The sequence below is a fragment of the Lissotriton vulgaris genome, chromosome 1_1 (genome assembly GCF_964263255.1).
Source record: "Lissotriton vulgaris chromosome 1_1, aLisVul1.2, whole genome shotgun sequence".
Classification (NCBI taxonomy): domain Eukaryota; kingdom Metazoa; phylum Chordata; class Amphibia; order Caudata; family Salamandridae; genus Lissotriton; species Lissotriton vulgaris.
Genome location: NC_141685.1, coordinates 1,485,844,691 through 1,485,864,212, shown reverse-complemented (window position 1 = coordinate 1,485,864,212; position 19,522 = coordinate 1,485,844,691).

The window sequence follows — 19,522 nt, the reverse complement described above, 5'->3', positions numbered from 1 at the left end:
TCCTCTGCTGTCTGACCCCACCCATTCTGCCCAAGATCCTCCTATTTGACCCCACCCAATCTGACTAGGTTCCTCCTAAGCCCCTCCTCTGCTGTCTGGCCCCACCCAACCTTCCCAGGCTCCTCCTATACCCCTTCTCTCTGACCCCACCCAATCTGACTAGGCTCCTCTTAAGCCCCTCCTCTGCTGTCTGACCCCACCCATTCTGCCCAGGCTCTTCCTATACCCCTCCTCTCTGACTCCACCCATTCTGCCCAGGCTCCTCCCATACCCGTCTGACCCCACCCATTCTGCCCAGGCTCCTCCTATACCCCTCCTATTTGACCCCACCCAATCTGACTTGGCTCCTCCTAAACCCCTCCTCTGCTGTCTGACCCCACCCATTCTGCCCAGGCTCCTCCTATACCCCTCCTATTTGACACCACCCACTCTGACTTGGCTCCTCCTAAACCCCTCCTCTGCTGTCTGACCCCACCCATTCTGCCCAGGCTCCTCCTATACCCCCCTCCTCTCTGACTCCACCCATTCTGCCCAGGCTCCTCCCATACCCGTCTGACCCCACCCATTCTGCCCAGGCTCCTCCTATACCCCTCCTCCTCTCTGACCCCACCCAATCTGACTAGGCTCCTCCTAAGCCCCTCCTCTGCTGTCTGACCCCACCCATTCTGCCCAGGCTCCTCCTATACCCCTCCTCTCTGAACCCACCCAATCTGACTAGGCTCCTCCTAAGCCCCTCCTCTGCTGTCTGACCCCACCCATTCTGCCCAGGCTCTTCCTATTTGACCCCACCCAATCTGACTAGGTTCCTCCTAAGCCCCTCCTCTGCTGTCTGGCCCCACCCAACCTTCCCAGGCTCCTCCTATACCCCTTCTCTCTGACCCCACCCACTCTGACTTGGCTCCTCCTAAACCCCTCCTCTGCTGTCTGACCCCACCCATTCTTCCCAGGCTCCTCCTATACCCCTCCTCTCTGAACCCACCCAATCTGACTAGGCTCCTCCTAAGCCCCTCCTCTGCTGTCTGACCCCACCCATTCTGCCCAGGCTCTTCCTATTTGACCCCACCCAATCTGACTAGGCTCCTCCTAAGCCCCTCCTCTCTGACTCCACCCATTCTGCCCAGGCTCCCCCTAAGCCCCTCCTCTGCTGTCTGACCCCACCCATTCTGCCCAGGCTCCTCCTAAGCCCCTCCTCTGCTGTCTGACCCCACCCATTCTGCCCAGGCTCCTCCTATACCCCCTCCTCTCTGACTCCACCCATTCTGCCCAGGCACCTCCTATTTGACCCCACCCAATCTGACTAGGCTCCTCCTAAGCCCCTCCTCTCTGACTCCACCCATTCTGCCCAGGCTCCTCCCATACCAGTCTGACCCCACCCATTCTGCCCAGGCTCCTCCTATACCCCTCCTATTTGACCCCACCCACTCTGACTTGGCTCCTCCTAAACCCCTCCTCCTCCTCTGCTGTCTGACCCCACCCATTCTGCCCAGGCTCCTCCTAAACCCCTCCTCCTCCTCTGCTGTCTGACCCCACCCATTCTGCCCAGGCTCCTCCTATACCCCCCTCCTCTCTGACTCCACCCATTCCGCCCAGGCTCCTCCCATACCTGTCTGACCCCACCCATTCTGCCCAGGCTCCTCCCATACCTGTCTGACCCCACCCATTCTGCCCAGGCTCCTCCTCCTCCTATTTGACCCCACCCAATCTGACTAGGCTCCTCCTAAGCCCCTCCTCTGCTGTCTGACCCCACCCATTCTGCCCAGGCTCCTCCTATTTGACCCCACCCAATCTGACTAGGTTCCTCCTAAGCCCCTCCTCTGCTGTCTGACCCCACCCATTCTGCCCAGGCTCTTCCTATACCCCCTCCTCTCTGACTCCACCCATTCTGCCCAGGCTCCTCCCATACCCGTCTGACCCCACCCATTCTGCCCAGGCTCCTCCCATACCCGTCTGACCCCACCCATTCTGCCCAGGCTCCTCCTATACCCCTCCTATTTGACCCCACCCAATCTGACTAGGTTCCTCCTAAGCCCCTCCTCTGCTGTCTGACCCCACCCATTCTGACTAAGCTCCTCCTAAACCCCTCCTCTGCTGTCTGACCCCACCCATTCTGCCCAGGCTCCTCCTATACCCCCTCCTCTCTGACTCCTCCCATTCTGCCCAGGCTCCTCCTATTTGACCCCACCCAATCTGACTAGGCTCCTCCTAAGCCCCTCCTCTCCGACTCCACCCATTCTGCCCAGGCTCCTCCCATACCAGTCTGACCCCACCCATTCTGCCCAGGCTCCTCCTATACCCCCCTCCTCTCTGACTCCTCCCATTCTGCCCAGGCTCCTCCTATTTGACCCCACCCAATCTGACTAGGCTCCTCCTATACCCCTCCTCTCTGACCCCACCCAATCTGACTAGGCTCCTCCTAAGCCCCTCCTCCTCTGCTGTCTGACTCCACCCATTCTGCCCAGGCTCCTCCCATACCCGTCTGACCGCACCCATTCTGCCCAGGCTCCTCCTATACCCCTCCTATTTGACCCCACCCAATCTGACTTGGCTCCTCCTAAACCCCTCCTCTGCTGTCTGACCCCACCCATTCTGCCCAGGCTCCTCCTATACCCCCTCCTCTCTGACTCCACCCATTCTGCCCAGGCTCCTCCCATACCCATCTGACCCCACCCATTCTGCCCAGGCTCCTCCTATACCCCTCCTATTTGACCCCACCCACTCTGACTTGGCTCCTCCTAAACCCCTCCTCTGCTGTCTGACCCCACCCATTCTGCCCAGGCTCCTCCCATACCAGTCTGACCCCACCCATTCTGCCCAGGCTCCTCCTATACCCCCCTCCTCTCTGACTCCTCCCATTCTGCCCAGGCTCCTCCTATACCCCTCCTATTTGACCCCACCCACTCTGACTTGGCTCCTCCTAAACCCCTCCTCTGCTGTCTGACCCCACCCATTCTGCCCAGGCTCCTCCCATACCAGTCTGACCCCACCCATTCTGCCCAGGCTCCTCCTATACCCCCTCCTCTCTGACTCCACCCATTCTGCCCAGGCTCCTCCCATACCCATCTGACCCCACCCATTCTGCCCAGGCTCCTCCTATACCCCTCCTATTTGACCCCACCCATTCTGCCCAGGCTCCTCCTAAGCCCCTCCTCTGCTGTCTGACCCCACCCATTCTGCCCTGGCTCATCCTATACCCCCTCCTCTCTGACTCCACCCATTCTGCCCAGGCTCCTCCCATACCCGTCTGACCGCACCCATTCTGCCCAGGCTCCTCCTATACCCCTCTTATTTGACCCCAATCTGACTAGGCTCCTCCTAAGCCCCTCCTCTGCTGTCTGACCCCACCCATTCTGACTAAGCTCCTCCTAAACCCCTCCTCTGCTGTCTGACCCCACCCATTCTGCCCAGGCTCCTCCTATACCCCCTCCTCTCTGACTCCACCCATTCTGCCCAGGCTCCTCCCATACCCATCTGACCGCACCCATTCTGCCCAGGCTCCTCCTATACCCCTCCTATTTGACCCCACCCACTCTGACTTGGCTCCTCCTAAACCCCTCCTCTGCTGTCTGACCCCACCCATTCTGCCCAGGCTCCTCCTATACCCCTCCTCTCTGAACCCACCCAATCTGACTAGGCTCCTCCTAAGCCCCTCCTCTGCTGTCTGACCCCACCCATTCTGCCCAGGCTCTTCCTATTTGACCCCACCCAATCTGACTAGGTTCCTCCTAAGCCCCTCCTCTGCTGTCTGACCCCACCCATTCTGCCCAGGCTCCTCCTAAGCCCCTCCTCTCTGACCCCACCCATTCTGCCCAGGTTCCTCCTAAGCCCCTCCTCTGCTGTCCCCACCCATTCTGCCCAGGCTCTTCCTATTTGACCCCACCCAATCTGACTAGGTTCCTCCTAAGCCCCTCCTCTGCTGTCTGGCCCCACCCAACCTTCCCAGGCTCCTCCTATACCCCTTCTCTCTGACCCCACCCAATCTGACTAGGCTCCTCCTAAGCCCCTCCTCTGCTGTCTGACCCCACCCATTCTGCCCAGGCTCCTCCTATACCCCTCCTCTCTGAACCCACCCAATCTGACTAGGCTCCTCCTAAGCCCCTCCTCTGCTGTCTGACCCCACCCATTCTGCCCAGGCTCTTCCTATTTGACCCCACCCAATCTGACTAGGCTCCTCCTAAGCCCCTCCTCTCTGACTCCACCCATTCTGCCCAGGCTCCTCCCATACCAGTCTGACCCCACCCATTCTGCCCAGGCTCCTCATATACCCCTCCTATTTGACCCCACCCACTCTGACTTGGCTCCTCCTAAACCCCTCCTCCTCCTCTGCTGTCTGACCCCACCCATTCTGCCCAGGCTCCTCCTATACCCCCCTCCTCTCTGACTCCACCCATTCCGCCCAGGCTCCTCCCATACCTGTCTGACCCCACCCATTCTGCCCAGGCTCCTCCCATACCTGTCTGACCCCACCCATTCTGCCCAGGCTCCTCCTCCTCCTATTTGACCCCACCCAATCTGACTAGGCTCCTCCTAAGCCCCTCCTCTGCTGTCTGACCCCACCCATTCTGCCCAGGCTCCTCCTATACCCCCCTCCTCTCTGACTCCACCCATTCCGCCCAGGCTCCTCCCATACCTGTCTGACCCCACCCATTCTGCCCAGGCTCCTCCCATACCTGTCTGACCTCACCCATTCTGCCCAGGCTCCTCCTCCTCCTATTTGACCCCACCCAATCTGACTAGGCTCCTCCTAAGCCCCTCCTCTGCTGTCTGACCCCACCCATTCTGCCCAGGCTCCTCCTATTTGACCCCACCCAATCTGACTAGGCTCCTCCTAAGCCCCTCCTCTGCTGTCTGACCCCAGCCATTCTGCCCAGGCTCTTCCTATACCCCCTCCTCTCTGACTCCACCCATTCTGCCCAGGCTCCTCCCATACCCATCTGACCCCACCCATTCTGCCCAGGCTCCTCCTATACCCCTCCTATTTGACCCCACCCAATCTGACTAGGTTCCTCCTAAGCCCCTCCTCTGCTGTCTGACCCCACCCATTCTGACTAAGCTCCTCCTAAACCCCTCCTCTCTGACTCCTCCCATTCTGCCCAGGCTCCTCCTATTTGACCCCACCCAATCTGACTAGGCTCCTCCTAAGCCCCTCCTCTCTGACTCCACCCATTCTGCCCAGGCTCCTCCCATACCAGTCTGACCCCACCCATTCTGCCCAGGCTCCTCCTATACCCCCCTCCTCTCTGACTCCTCCCATTCTGCCCAGGCTCCTCCTATTTGACCCCACCCAATCTGACTAGGCTCCTCCTATACCCCTCCTATTTGACCCCACCCAATCTGACTTGGCTCCTCCTAAACCCCTCCTCTGCTGTCTGACCCCACCCATTCTGCCCAGGCTCCTCCTATACCCCCTCCTCTCTGACTCCACCCATTCTGCCCAGGCTCCTCCTATACCCCTCCTATTTGACCCCACCCAATCTGACTAGGCTCCTCCTAAGCCCCTCCTCTGCTGTCTGACCCCACCCATTCTGCCCAGGCTCTTCCTATTTGACCCCACCCAATCTGACTAGGTTCCTCCTAAACCCCTCCTCTGCTGTCTGACCCCACCCATTCTGCCCAGGCTCCTCCTAAGCCCCTCCTCTCTGACCCCACCCATTCTGCCCAGGTTCCTCCTAAGCCCCTCATCTGCTGTCCCCACCCATTCTGCCCAGGCTCTTCCTATTTGACCCCACCCAATCTGACTAGGTTCCTCCTAAGCCCCTCCTCTGCTGTCTGGCCCCACCCAACCTTCCCAGGCTCCTCCTATACCCCTTCTCTCTGACCCCACCCAATCTGACTAGGCTCCTCCTAAGCCCCTCCTCTCTGACTCCACCCATTCTGCCCAGGCTCCTCCCATACCAGTCTGACCCCACCCATTCTGCCCAGGCTCCTCATATACCCCTCCTATTTGACCCCACCCACTCTGACTTGGCTCCTCCTAAACCCCTCCTCCTCCTCTGCTGTCTGACCCCACCCATTCTGCCCAGGCTCCTCCCATACCAGTCTGACCCCACCCATTCTGCCCAGGCTCCTCCTATACCCCATTCCTCTCTGACTCCACCCATTCTGCCCAGGCTCCTCCCATACCCATCTGACCCCACCCATTCTGCCCAGGCTCCTCCTATACCCCTCCTATTTGACCCCACCCACTCTGACTTGGCTCCTCCTAAACCCCTCCTCTGCTGTCTGACCCCACCCATTCTGCCCAGACTCCTCCTATACCCCCCTCCTCTCTGACTCCACCCAATCTGACTAGGCTCCTCCTAAGCCCCTCCTCTGCTGTCTGACCCCACCCATTCTGCCCAGGCTCCTCCTATACCCCTCCTCTCTGAACCCACCCAATCTGACTAGGCTCCTCCTAAGCCCCTCCTCTGCTGTCTGACCCCACCCATTCTGCCCAGGCTCCTCCCATACCAGTCTGACCCCACCCATTCTGCCCAGGCTCCTCCTTTACCCCCCTCCTCTCTGACCCCACCCATTCTGCCCAGGCTCCCCCTAAGCCCCGCCTCTGCTGTCTGACCCCACCCATTCTGCCCAGGCTCATCCTATACCCCCTCCTCTCTGACTCCACCCATTCTGCCCAGGTTCCTCCCATACCCGTCTGACCGCACCCATTCTGCCCAGGCTCCTCCTATACCCCTCTTATTTGACCCCAATCTGACTAGGCTCCTCCTAAGCCCCTCCTCTGCTGTCTGACCCCACCCATTCTGACTAAGCTCCTTCTAAACCCCTCCTCTGCTGTCTGACCCCACCCATTCTGCCCAGGCTCCTCCTATACCCCCTCCTCTCTGACTCCACCCATTCTGCCCAGGCTCCTCCCATACCCATCTGACCGCACCCATTCTGCCCAGGCTCCTCCTATACCCCTCCTATTTGACCCCACCCACTCTGACTTGGCTCCTCCTAAACCCCTCCTCTGCTGTCTGACCCCACCCATTCTGCCCAGGCTCCTCCTATACCCCTCCTCTCTGAACCCACCCAATCTGACTAGGCTCCTCCTAAGCCCCTCCTCTGCTGTCTGACCCCACCCATTCTGCCCAAGATCCTCCTATTTGACCCCACCCAATCTGACTAGGTTCCTCCTAAGCCCCTCCTCTGCTGTCTGGCCCCACCCAACCTTCCCAGGCTCCTCCTATACCCCTTCTCTCTGACCCCACCCAATCTGACTAGGCTCCTCTTAAGCCCCTCCTCTGCTGTCTGACCCCACCCATTCTGCCCAGGCTCTTCCTATACCCCTCCTCTCTGACTCCACCCATTCTGCCCAGGCTCCTCCCATACCCGTCTGACCCCACCCATTCTGCCCAGGCTCCTCCTATACCCCTCCTATTTGACCCCACCCAATCTGACTTGGCTCCTCCTAAACCCCTCCTCTGCTGTCTGACCCCACCCATTCTGCCCAGGCTCCTCCTATACCCCTCCTATTTGACACCACCCACTCTGACTTGGCTCCTCCTAAACCCCTCCTCTGCTGTCTGACCCCACCCATTCTGCCCAGGCTCCTCCTATACCCCCCTCCTCTCTGACTCCACCCATTCTGCCCAGGCTCCTCCCATACCCGTCTGACCCCACCCATTCTGCCCAGGCTCCTCCTATACCCCTCCTCCTCTCTGACCCCACCCAATCTGACTAGGCTCCTCCTAAGCCCCTCCTCTGCTGTCTGACCCCACCCATTCTGCCCAGGCTCCTCCTATACCCCTCCTCTCTGAACCCACCCAATCTGACTAGGCTCCTCCTAAGCCCCTCCTCTGCTGTCTGACCCCACCCATTCTGCCCAGGCTCTTCCTATTTGACCCCACCCAATCTGACTAGGTTCCTCCTAAGCCCCTCCTCTGCTGTCTGGCCCCACCCAACCTTCCCAGGCTCCTCCTATACCCCTTCTCTCTGACCCCACCCACTCTGACTTGGCTCCTCCTAAACCCCTCCTCTGCTGTCTGACCCCACCCATTCTTCCCAGGCTCCTCCTATACCCCTCCTCTCTGAACCCACCCAATCTGACTAGGCTCCTCCTAAGCCCCTCCTCTGCTGTCTGACCCCACCCATTCTGCCCAGGCTCTTCCTATTTGACCCCACCCAATCTGACTAGGCTCCTCCTAAGCCCCTCCTCTCTGACTCCACCCATTCTGCCCAGGCTCCCCCTAAGCCCCTCCTCTGCTGTCTGACCCCACCCATTCTGCCCAGGCTCCTCCTAAGCCCCTCCTCTGCTGTCTGACCCCACCCATTCTGCCCAGGCTCCTCCTATACCCCCTCCTCTCTGACTCCACCCATTCTGCCCAGGCACCTCCTATTTGACCCCACCCAATCTGACTAGGCTCCTCCTAAGCCCCTCCTCTCTGACTCCACCCATTCTGCCCAGGCTCCTCCCATACCAGTCTGACCCCACCCATTCTGCCCAGGCTCCTCCTATACCCCTCCTATTTGACCCCACCCACTCTGACTTGGCTCCTCCTAAACCCCTCCTCCTCCTCTGCTGTCTGACCCCACCCATTCTGCCCAGGCTCCTCCTAAACCCCTCCTCCTCCTCTGCTGTCTGACCCCACCCATTCTGCCCAGGCTCCTCCTATACCCCCCTCCTCTCTGACTCCACCCATTCCGCCCAGGCTCCTCCCATACCTGTCTGACCCCACCCATTCTGCCCAGGCTCCTCCCATACCTGTCTGACCCCACCCATTCTGCCCAGGCTCCTCCTCCTCCTATTTGACCCCACCCAATCTGACTAGGCTCCTCCTAAGCCCCTCCTCTGCTGTCTGACCCCACCCATTCTGCCCAGGCTCCTCCTATTTGACCCCACCCAATCTGACTAGGTTCCTCCTAAGCCCCTCCTCTGCTGTCTGACCCCACCCATTCTGCCCAGGCTCTTCCTATACCCCCTCCTCTCTGACTCCACCCATTCTGCCCAGGCTCCTCCCATACCCGTCTGACCCCACCCATTCTGCCCAGGCTCCTCCCATACCCGTCTGACCCCACCCATTCTGCCCAGGCTCCTCCTATACCCCTCCTATTTGACCCCACCCAATCTGACTAGGTTCCTCCTAAGCCCCTCCTCTGCTGTCTGACCCCACCCATTCTGACTAAGCTCCTCCTAAACCCCTCCTCTGCTGTCTGACCCCACCCATTCTGCCCAGGCTCCTCCTATACCCCCTCCTCTCTGACTCCTCCCATTCTGCCCAGGCTCCTCCTATTTGACCCCACCCAATCTGACTAGGCTCCTCCTAAGCCCCTCCTCTCCGACTCCACCCATTCTGCCCAGGCTCCTCCCATACCAGTCTGACCCCACCCATTCTGCCCAGGCTCCTCCTATACCCCCCTCCTCTCTGACTCCTCCCATTCTGCCCAGGCTCCTCCTATTTGACCCCACCCAATCTGACTAGGCTCCTCCTATACCCCTCCTCTCTGACCCCACCCAATCTGACTAGGCTCCTCCTAAGCCCCTCCTCCTCTGCTGTCTGACTCCACCCATTCTGCCCAGGCTCCTCCCATACCCGTCTGACCGCACCCATTCTGCCCAGGCTCCTCCTATACCCCTCCTATTTGACCCCACCCAATCTGACTTGGCTCCTCCTAAACCCCTCCTCTGCTGTCTGACCCCACCCATTCTGCCCAGGCTCCTCCTATACCCCCTCCTCTCTGACTCCACCCATTCTGCCCAGGCTCCTCCCATACCCATCTGACCCCACCCATTCTGCCCAGGCTCCTCCTATACCCCTCCTATTTGACCCCACCCACTCTGACTTGGCTCCTCCTAAACCCCTCCTCTGCTGTCTGACCCCACCCATTCTGCCCAGGCTCCTCCCATACCAGTCTGACCCCACCCATTCTGCCCAGGCTCCTCCTATACCCCCCTCCTCTCTGACTCCTCCCATTCTGCCCAGGCTCCTCCTATACCCCTCCTATTTGACCCCACCCACTCTGACTTGGCTCCTCCTAAACCCCTCCTCTGCTGTCTGACCCCACCCATTCTGCCCAGGCTCCTCCCATACCAGTCTGACCCCACCCATTCTGCCCAGGCTCCTCCTATACCCCCTCCTCTCTGACTCCACCCATTCTGCCCAGGCTCCTCCCATACCCATCTGACCCCACCCATTCTGCCCAGGCTCCTCCTATACCCCTCCTATTTGACCCCACCCATTCTGCCCAGGCTCCTCCTAAGCCCCTCCTCTGCTGTCTGACCCCACCCATTCTGCCCTGGCTCATCCTATACCCCCTCCTCTCTGACTCCACCCATTCTGCCCAGGCTCCTCCCATACCCGTCTGACCGCACCCATTCTGCCCAGGCTCCTCCTATACCCCTCTTATTTGACCCCAATCTGACTAGGCTCCTCCTAAGCCCCTCCTCTGCTGTCTGACCCCACCCATTCTGACTAAGCTCCTCCTAAACCCCTCCTCTGCTGTCTGACCCCACCCATTCTGCCCAGGCTCCTCCTATACCCCCTCCTCTCTGACTCCACCCATTCTGCCCAGGCTCCTCCCATACCCATCTGACCGCACCCATTCTGCCCAGGCTCCTCCTATACCCCTCCTATTTGACCCCACCCACTCTGACTTGGCTCCTCCTAAACCCCTCCTCTGCTGTCTGACCCCACCCATTCTGCCCAGGCTCCTCCTATACCCCTCCTCTCTGAACCCACCCAATCTGACTAGGCTCCTCCTAAGCCCCTCCTCTGCTGTCTGACCCCACCCATTCTGCCCAGGCTCTTCCTATTTGACCCCACCCAATCTGACTAGGTTCCTCCTAAGCCCCTCCTCTGCTGTCTGACCCCACCCATTCTGCCCAGGCTCCTCCTAAGCCCCTCCTCTCTGACCCCACCCATTCTGCCCAGGTTCCTCCTAAGCCCCTCCTCTGCTGTCCCCACCCATTCTGCCCAGGCTCTTCCTATTTGACCCCACCCAATCTGACTAGGTTCCTCCTAAGCCCCTCCTCTGCTGTCTGGCCCCACCCAACCTTCCCAGGCTCCTCCTATACCCCTTCTCTCTGACCCCACCCAATCTGACTAGGCTCCTCCTAAGCCCCTCCTCTGCTGTCTGACCCCACCCATTCTGCCCAGGCTCCTCCTATACCCCTCCTCTCTGAACCCACCCAATCTGACTAGGCTCCTCCTAAGCCCCTCCTCTGCTGTCTGACCCCACCCATTCTGCCCAGGCTCTTCCTATTTGACCCCACCCAATCTGACTAGGCTCCTCCTAAGCCCCTCCTCTCTGACTCCACCCATTCTGCCCAGGCTCCTCCCATACCAGTCTGACCCCACCCATTCTGCCCAGGCTCCTCATATACCCCTCCTATTTGACCCCACCCACTCTGACTTGGCTCCTCCTAAACCCCTCCTCCTCCTCTGCTGTCTGACCCCACCCATTCTGCCCAGGCTCCTCCTATACCCCCCTCCTCTCTGACTCCACCCATTCCGCCCAGGCTCCTCCCATACCTGTCTGACCCCACCCATTCTGCCCAGGCTCCTCCCATACCTGTCTGACCCCACCCATTCTGCCCAGGCTCCTCCTCCTCCTATTTGACCCCACCCAATCTGACTAGGCTCCTCCTAAGCCCCTCCTCTGCTGTCTGACCCCACCCATTCTGCCCAGGCTCCTCCTATACCCCCCTCCTCTCTGACTCCACCCATTCCGCCCAGGCTCCTCCCATACCTGTCTGACCCCACCCATTCTGCCCAGGCTCCTCCCATACCTGTCTGACCTCACCCATTCTGCCCAGGCTCCTCCTCCTCCTATTTGACCCCACCCAATCTGACTAGGCTCCTCCTAAGCCCCTCCTCTGCTGTCTGACCCCACCCATTCTGCCCAGGCTCCTCCTATTTGACCCCACCCAATCTGACTAGGCTCCTCCTAAGCCCCTCCTCTGCTGTCTGACCCCAGCCATTCTGCCCAGGCTCTTCCTATACCCCCTCCTCTCTGACTCCACCCATTCTGCCCAGGCTCCTCCCATACCCATCTGACCCCACCCATTCTGCCCAGGCTCCTCCTATACCCCTCCTATTTGACCCCACCCAATCTGACTAGGTTCCTCCTAAGCCCCTCCTCTGCTGTCTGACCCCACCCATTCTGACTAAGCTCCTCCTAAACCCCTCCTCTCTGACTCCTCCCATTCTGCCCAGGCTCCTCCTATTTGACCCCACCCAATCTGACTAGGCTCCTCCTAAGCCCCTCCTCTCTGACTGCACCCATTCTGCCCAGGCTCCTCCCATACCAGTCTGACCCCACCCATTCTGCCCAGGCTCCTCCTATACCCCCCTCCTCTCTGACTCCTCCCATTCTGCCCAGGCTCCTCCTATTTGACCCCACCCAATCTGACTAGGCTCCTCCTATACCCCTCCTATTTGACCCCACCCAATCTGACTTGGCTCCTCCTAAACCCCTCCTCTGCTGTCTGACCCCACCCATTCTGCCCAGGCTCCTCCTATACCCCCTCCTCTCTGACTCCACCCATTCTGCCCAGGCTCCTCCTATACCCCTCCTATTTGACCCCACCCAATCTGACTAGGCTCCTCCTAAGCCCCTCCTCTGCTGTCTGACCCCACCCATTCTGCCCAGGCTCTTCCTATTTGACCCCACCCAATCTGACTAGGTTCCTCCTAAACCCCTCCTCTGCTGTCTGACCCCACCCATTCTGCCCAGGCTCCTCCTAAGCCCCTCCTCTCTGACCCCACCCATTCTGCCCAGGTTCCTCCTAAGCCCCTCATCTGCTGTCCCCACCCATTCTGCCCAGGCTCTTCCTATTTGACCCCACCCAATCTGACTAGGTTCCTCCTAAGCCCCTCCTCTGCTGTCTGGCCCCACCCAACCTTCCCAGGCTCCTCCTATACCCCTTCTCTCTGACCCCACCCAATCTGACTAGGCTCCTCCTAAGCCCCTCCTCTCTGACTCCACCCATTCTGCCCAGGCTCCTCCCATACCAGTCTGACCCCACCCATTCTGCCCAGGCTCCTCATATACCCCTCCTATTTGACCCCACCCACTCTGACTTGGCTCCTCCTAAACCCCTCCTCCTCCTCTGCTGTCTGACCCCACCCATTCTGCCCAGGCTCCTCCCATACCAGTCTGACCCCACCCATTCTGCCCAGGCTCCTCCTATACCCCATTCCTCTCTGACTCCACCCATTCTGCCCAGGCTCCTCCCATACCCATCTGACCCCACCCATTCTGCCCAGGCTCCTCCTATACCCCTCCTATTTGACCCCACCCACTCTGACTTGGCTCCTCCTAAACCCCTCCTCTGCTGTCTGACCCCACCCATTCTGCCCAGACTCCTCCTATACCCCCCTCCTCTCTGACTCCACCCAATCTGACTAGGCTCCTCCTAAGCCCCTCCTCTGCTGTCTGACCCCACCCATTCTGCCCAGGCTCCTCCTATACCCCTCCTCTCTGAACCCACCCAATCTGACTAGGCTCCTCCTAAGCCCCTCCTCTGCTGTCTGACCCCACCCATTCTGCCCAGGCTCCTCCCATACCAGTCTGACCCCACCCATTCTGCCCAGGCTCCTCCTTTACCCCCCTCCTCTCTGACTCCTCCCATTCTGCCCAGGCTCCTCCTATTTGACCCCACATAATCTGACTAGGCTCCTCCTATACCCCTCCTCTCTGACCCCACCCAATCTGACTAGGCTCCTCCTAAGCCCCTCCTCTGCTGTCTGACCCCACCCATTCTGCCCAGGCTCCTCCTAAGCCCCGCCTCTGCTGTCTGACCCCACCCATTCTGCCCAGGCTCATCCTATACCCCCTCCTCTCTGACTCCACCCATTCTGCCCAGGTTCCTCCCATACCCGTCTGACCGCACCCATTCTGCCCAGGCTCCTCCTATACCCCTCTTATTTGACCCCAATCTGACTAGGCTCCTCCTAAGCCCCTCCTCTGCTGTCTGACCCCACCCATTCTGACTAAGCTCCTTCTAAACCCCTCCTCTGCTGTCTGACCCCACCCATTCTGCCCAGGCTCCTCCTATACCCCCTCCTCTCTGACTCCACCCATTCTGCCCAGGCTCCTCCCATACCCATCTGACCGCACCCATTCTGCCCAGGCTCCTCCTATACCCCTCCTATTTGACCCCACCCACTCTGACTTGGCTCCTCCTAAACCCCTCCTCTGCTGTCTGACCCCACCCATTCTGCCCAGGCTCCTCCTATACCCCTCCTCTCTGAACCCACCCAATCTGACTAGGCTCCTCCTAAGCCCCTCCTCTGCTGTCTGACCCCACCCATTCTGCCCAAGATCCTCCTATTTGACCCCACCCAATCTGACTAGGTTCCTCCTAAGCCCCTCCTCTGCTGTCTGGCCCCACCCAACCTTCCCAGGCTCCTCCTATACCCCTTCTCTCTGACCCCACCCAATCTGACTAGGCTCCTCTTAAGCCCCTCCTCTGCTGTCTGACCCCACCCATTCTGCCCAGGCTCTTCCTATACCCCTCCTCTCTGACTCCACCCATTCTGCCCAGGCTCCTCCCATACCCGTCTGACCCCACCCATTCTGCCCAGGCTCCTCCTATACCCCTCCTATTTGACCCCACCCAATCTGACTTGGCTCCTCCTAAACCCCTCCTCTGCTGTCTGACCCCACCCATTCTGCCCAGGCTCCTCCTATACCCCTCCTATTTGACACCACCCACTCTGACTTGGCTCCTCCTAAACCCCTCCTCTGCTGTCTGACCCCACCCATTCTGCCCAGGCTCCTCCTATACCCCCCTCCTCTCTGACTCCACCCATTCTGCCCAGGCTCCTCCCATACCCGTCTGACCCCACCCATTCTGCCCAGGCTCCTCCTATACCCCTCCTCCTCTCTGACCCCACCCAATCTGACTAGGCTCCTCCTAAGCCCCTCCTCTGCTGTCTGACCCCACCCATTCTGCCCAGGCTCCTCCTATACCCCTCCTCTCTGAACCCACCCAATCTGACTAGGCTCCTCCTAAGCCCCTCCTCTGCTGTCTGACCCCACCCATTCTGCCCAGGCTCTTCCTATTTGACCCCACCCAATCTGACTAGGTTCCTCCTAAGCCCCTCCTCTGCTGTCTGGCCCCACCCAACCTTCCCAGGCTCCTCCTATACCCCTTCTCTCTGACCCCACCCACTCTGACTTGGCTCCTCCTAAACCCCTCCTCTGCTGTCTGACCCCACCCATTCTTCCCAGGCTCCTCCTATACCCCTCCTCTCTGAACCCACCCAATCTGACTAGGCTCCTCCTAAGCCCCTCCTCTGCTGTCTGACCCCACCCATTCTGCCCAGGCTCTTCCTATTTGACCCCACCCAATCTGACTAGGCTCCTCCTAAGCCCCTCCTCTCTGACTCCACCCATTCTGCCCAGGCTCCCCCTAAGCCCCTCCTCTGCTGTCTGACCCCACCCATTCTGCCCAGGCTCCTCCTAAGCCCCTCCTCTGCTGTCTGACCCCACCCATTCTGCCCAGGCTCCTCCTATACCCCCTCCTCTCTGACTCCACCCATTCTGCCCAGGCACCTCCTATTTGACCCCACCCAATCTGACTAGGCTCCTCCTAAGCCCCTCCTCTCTGACTCCACCCATTCTGCCCAGGCTCCTCCCATACCAGTCTGACCCCACCCATTCTGCCCAGGCTCCTCCTATACCCCTCCTATTTGACCCCACCCACTCTGACTTGGCTCCTCCTAAACCCCTCCTCCTCCTCTGCTGTCTGACCCCACCCATTCTGCCCAGGCTCCTCCTAAACCCCTCCTCCTCCTCTGCTGTCTGACCCCACCCATTCTGCCCAGGCTCCTCCTATACCCCCCTCCTCTCTGACTCCACCCATTCCGCCCAGGCTCCTCCCATACCTGTCTGACCCCACCCATTCTGCCCAGGCTCCTCCCATACCTGTCTGACCCCACCCATTCTGCCCAGGCTCCTCCTCCTCCTATTTGACCCCACCCAATCTGACTAGGCTCCTCCTAAGCCCCTCCTCTGCTGTCTGACCCCACCCATTCTGCCCAGGCTCCTCCTATTTGACCCCACCCAATCTGACTAGGTTCCTCCTAAGCCCCTCCTCTGCTGTCTGACCCCACCCATTCTGCCCAGGCTCTTCCTATACCCCCTCCTCTCTGACTCCACCCATTCTGCCCAGGCTCCTCCCATACCCGTCTGACCCCACCCATTCTGCCCAGGCTCCTCCCATACCCGTCTGACCCCACCCATTCTGCCCAGGCTCCTCCTATACCCCTCCTATTTGACCCCACCCAATCTGACTAGGTTCCTCCTAAGCCCCTCCTCTGCTGTCTGACCCCACCCATTCTGACTAAGCTCCTCCTAAACCCCTCCTCTGCTGTCTGACCCCACCCATTCTGCCCAGGCTCCTCCTATACCCCCTCCTCTCTGACTCCTCCCATTCTGCCCAGGCTCCTCCTATTTGACCCCACCCAATCTGACTAGGCTCCTCCTAAGCCCCTCCTCTCCGACTCCACCCATTCTGCCCAGGCTCCTCCCATACCAGTCTGACCCCACCCATTCTGCCCAGGCTCCTCCTATACCCCCCTCCTCTCTGACTCCTCCCATTCTGCCCAGGCTCCTCCTATTTGACCCCACCCAATCTGACTAGGCTCCTCCTATACCCCTCCTCTCTGACCCCACCCAATCTGACTAGGCTCCTCCTAAGCCCCTCCTCCTCTGCTGTCTGACTCCACCCATTCTGCCCAGGCTCCTCCCATACCCGTCTGACCGCACCCATTCTGCCCAGGCTCCTCCTATACCCCTCCTATTTGACCCCACCCAATCTGACTTGGCTCCTCCTAAACCCCTCCTCTGCTGTCTGACCCCACCCATTCTGCCCAGGCTCCTCCTATACCCCCTCCTCTCTGACTCCACCCATTCTGCCCAGGCTCCTCCCATACCCATCTGACCCCACCCATTCTGCCCAGGCTCCTCCTATACCCCTCCTATTTGACCCCACCCACTCTGACTTGGCTCCTCCTAAACCCCTCCTCTGCTGTCTGACCCCACCCATTCTGCCCAGGCTCCTCCCATACCAGTCTGACCCCACCCATTCTGCCCAGGCTCCTCCTATACCCCCCTCCTCTCTGACTCCTCCCATTCTGCCCAGGCTCCTCCTATACCCCTCCTATTTGACCCCACCCACTCTGACTTGGCTCCTCCTAAACCCCTCCTCTGCTGTCTGACCCCACCCATTCTGCCCAGGCTCCTCCCATACCAGTCTGACCCCACCCATTCTGCCCAGGCTCCTCCTATACCCCCTCCTCTCTGACTCCACCCATTCTGCCCAGGCTCCTCCCATACCCATCTGACCCCACCCATTCTGCCCAGGCTCCTCCTATACCCCTCCTATTTGACCCCACCCATTCTGCCCAGGCTCCTCCTAAGCCCCTCCTCTGCTGTCTGACCCCACCCATTCTGCCCTGGCTCATCCTATACCCCCTCCTCTCTGACTCCACCCATTCTGCCCAGGCTCCTCCCATACCCGTCTGACCGCACCCATTCTGCCCAGGCTCCTCCTATACCCCTCTTATTTGACCCCAATCTGACTAGGCTCCTCCTAAGCCCCTCCTCTGCTGTCTGACCCCACCCATTCTGACTAAGCTCCTCCTAAACCCCTCCTCTGCTGTCTGACCCCACCCATTCTGCCCAGGCTCCTCCTATACCCCCTCCTCTCTGACTCCACCCATTCTGCCCAGGCTCCTCCCATACCCATCTGACCGCACCCATTCTGCCCAGGCTCCTCCTATACCCCTCCTATTTGACCCCACCCACTCTGACTTGGCTCCTCCTAAACCCCTCCTCTGCTGTCTGACCCCACCCATTCTGCCCAGGCTCCTCCTATACCCCTCCTCTCTGAACCCACCCAATCTGACTAGGCTCCTCCTAAGCCCCTCCTCTGCTGTCTGACCCCACCCATTCTGCCCAGGCTCTTCCTATTTGACCCCACCCAATCTGACTAGGTTCCTCCTAAGCCCCTCCTCTGCTGTCTGACCCCACCCATTCTGCCCAGGCTCCTCCTAAGCCCCTCCTCTCTGACCCCACCCATTCTGCCCAGGTTCCTCCTAAGCCCCTCCTCTGCTGTCCCCACCCATTCTGCCCAGGCTCTTCCTATTTGACCCCACCCAATCTGACTAGGTTCCTCCTAAGCCCCTCCTCTGCTGTCTGGCCCCACCCAACCTTCCCAGGCTCCTCCTATACCCCTTCTCTCTGACCCCACCCAATCTGACTAGGCTCCTCCTAAGCCCCTCCTCTGCTGTCTGACCCCACCCATTCTGCCCAGGCTCCTCCTATACCCCTCCTCTCTGAACCCACCCAATCTGACTAGGCTCCTCCTAAGCCCCTCCTCTGCTGTCTGACCCCACCCATTCTGCCCAGGCTCTTCCTATTTGACCCCACCCAATCTGACTAGGCTCCTCCTAAGCCCCTCCTCTCTGACTCCACCCATTCTGCCCAGGCTCCTCCCATACCAGTCTGACCCCACCCATTCTGCCCAGGCTCCTCATATACCCCTCCTATTTGACCCCACCCACTCTGACTTGGCTCCTCCTAAACCCCTCCTCCTCCTCTGCTGTCTGACCCCACCCATTCTGCCCAGGCTCCTCCTATACCCCCCTCCTCTCTGACTCCACCCATTCTGCCCAGGCTCCTCCCATACCTGTCTGACCCCACCCATTCTGCCCAGGCTCCTCCCATACCAGTCTGACCCCACCCATTCTGCCCAGGCTCCTCCTATTTGACCCCACCCAATCTGACTAGGCTCCTCCTATACCCCTCCTCTCTGACCCCACCCAATCTGACTAGGCTCCTCCTAAGCCCCTCCTCCTCTGCTGTCTGACTCCACCCATTCTGTCCAGGCTCCTCCCATACCCGTCTGACCGCACCCATTCTGCCCAGGCTCCTCCTATACCCCTCCTATTTGACCCCACCCACTCTGACTTGGCTCCTCCTAAACCCCTCCTCTGCTGTCTGACCCCACCCATTCTGCCCAGGCTCCTCCCATACCAGTCTGACCCCACCCATTCTGCCCAGGCTCCTCCTATACCCCCCTCCTCTCTGACTCCTCCCATTCTGCCCAGGCTCCTCCTATTTGACCCCACATAATCTGACTAGGCTCCTCCTATACCCCTCCTCTCTGACCCCACCCAATCTGACTAGGCTCCTCCTAAGCCCCTCCTCTGCTGTCTGACCCCACCCATTCTGCCCAGGCTCCTCCTAAGCCCCTCCTCTGCTGTCTGACCCCACCCATTCTGCCCTGGCTCATCCTATACCCCCTCCTCTCTGACTCCACCCATTCTGCCCAGGCTCCTCCCATACCCGTCTGACCGCACCCATTCTGCCCAGGCTCCTCCTATACCCCTCTTATTTGACCCCAATCTGACTAGGCTCCTCCTAAGCCCCTCCTCTGCTGTCTGACCCCACCCATTCTGCCCAGGCTCCTCCTATACCCCCCTCCTCTCTGACTCCACCCATTCCGCCCAGGCTCCTCCCATACCTGTCTGACCCCACCCATTCTGCCCAGGCTCCTCCCATACCTGTCTGACCCCACCCATTCTGCCCA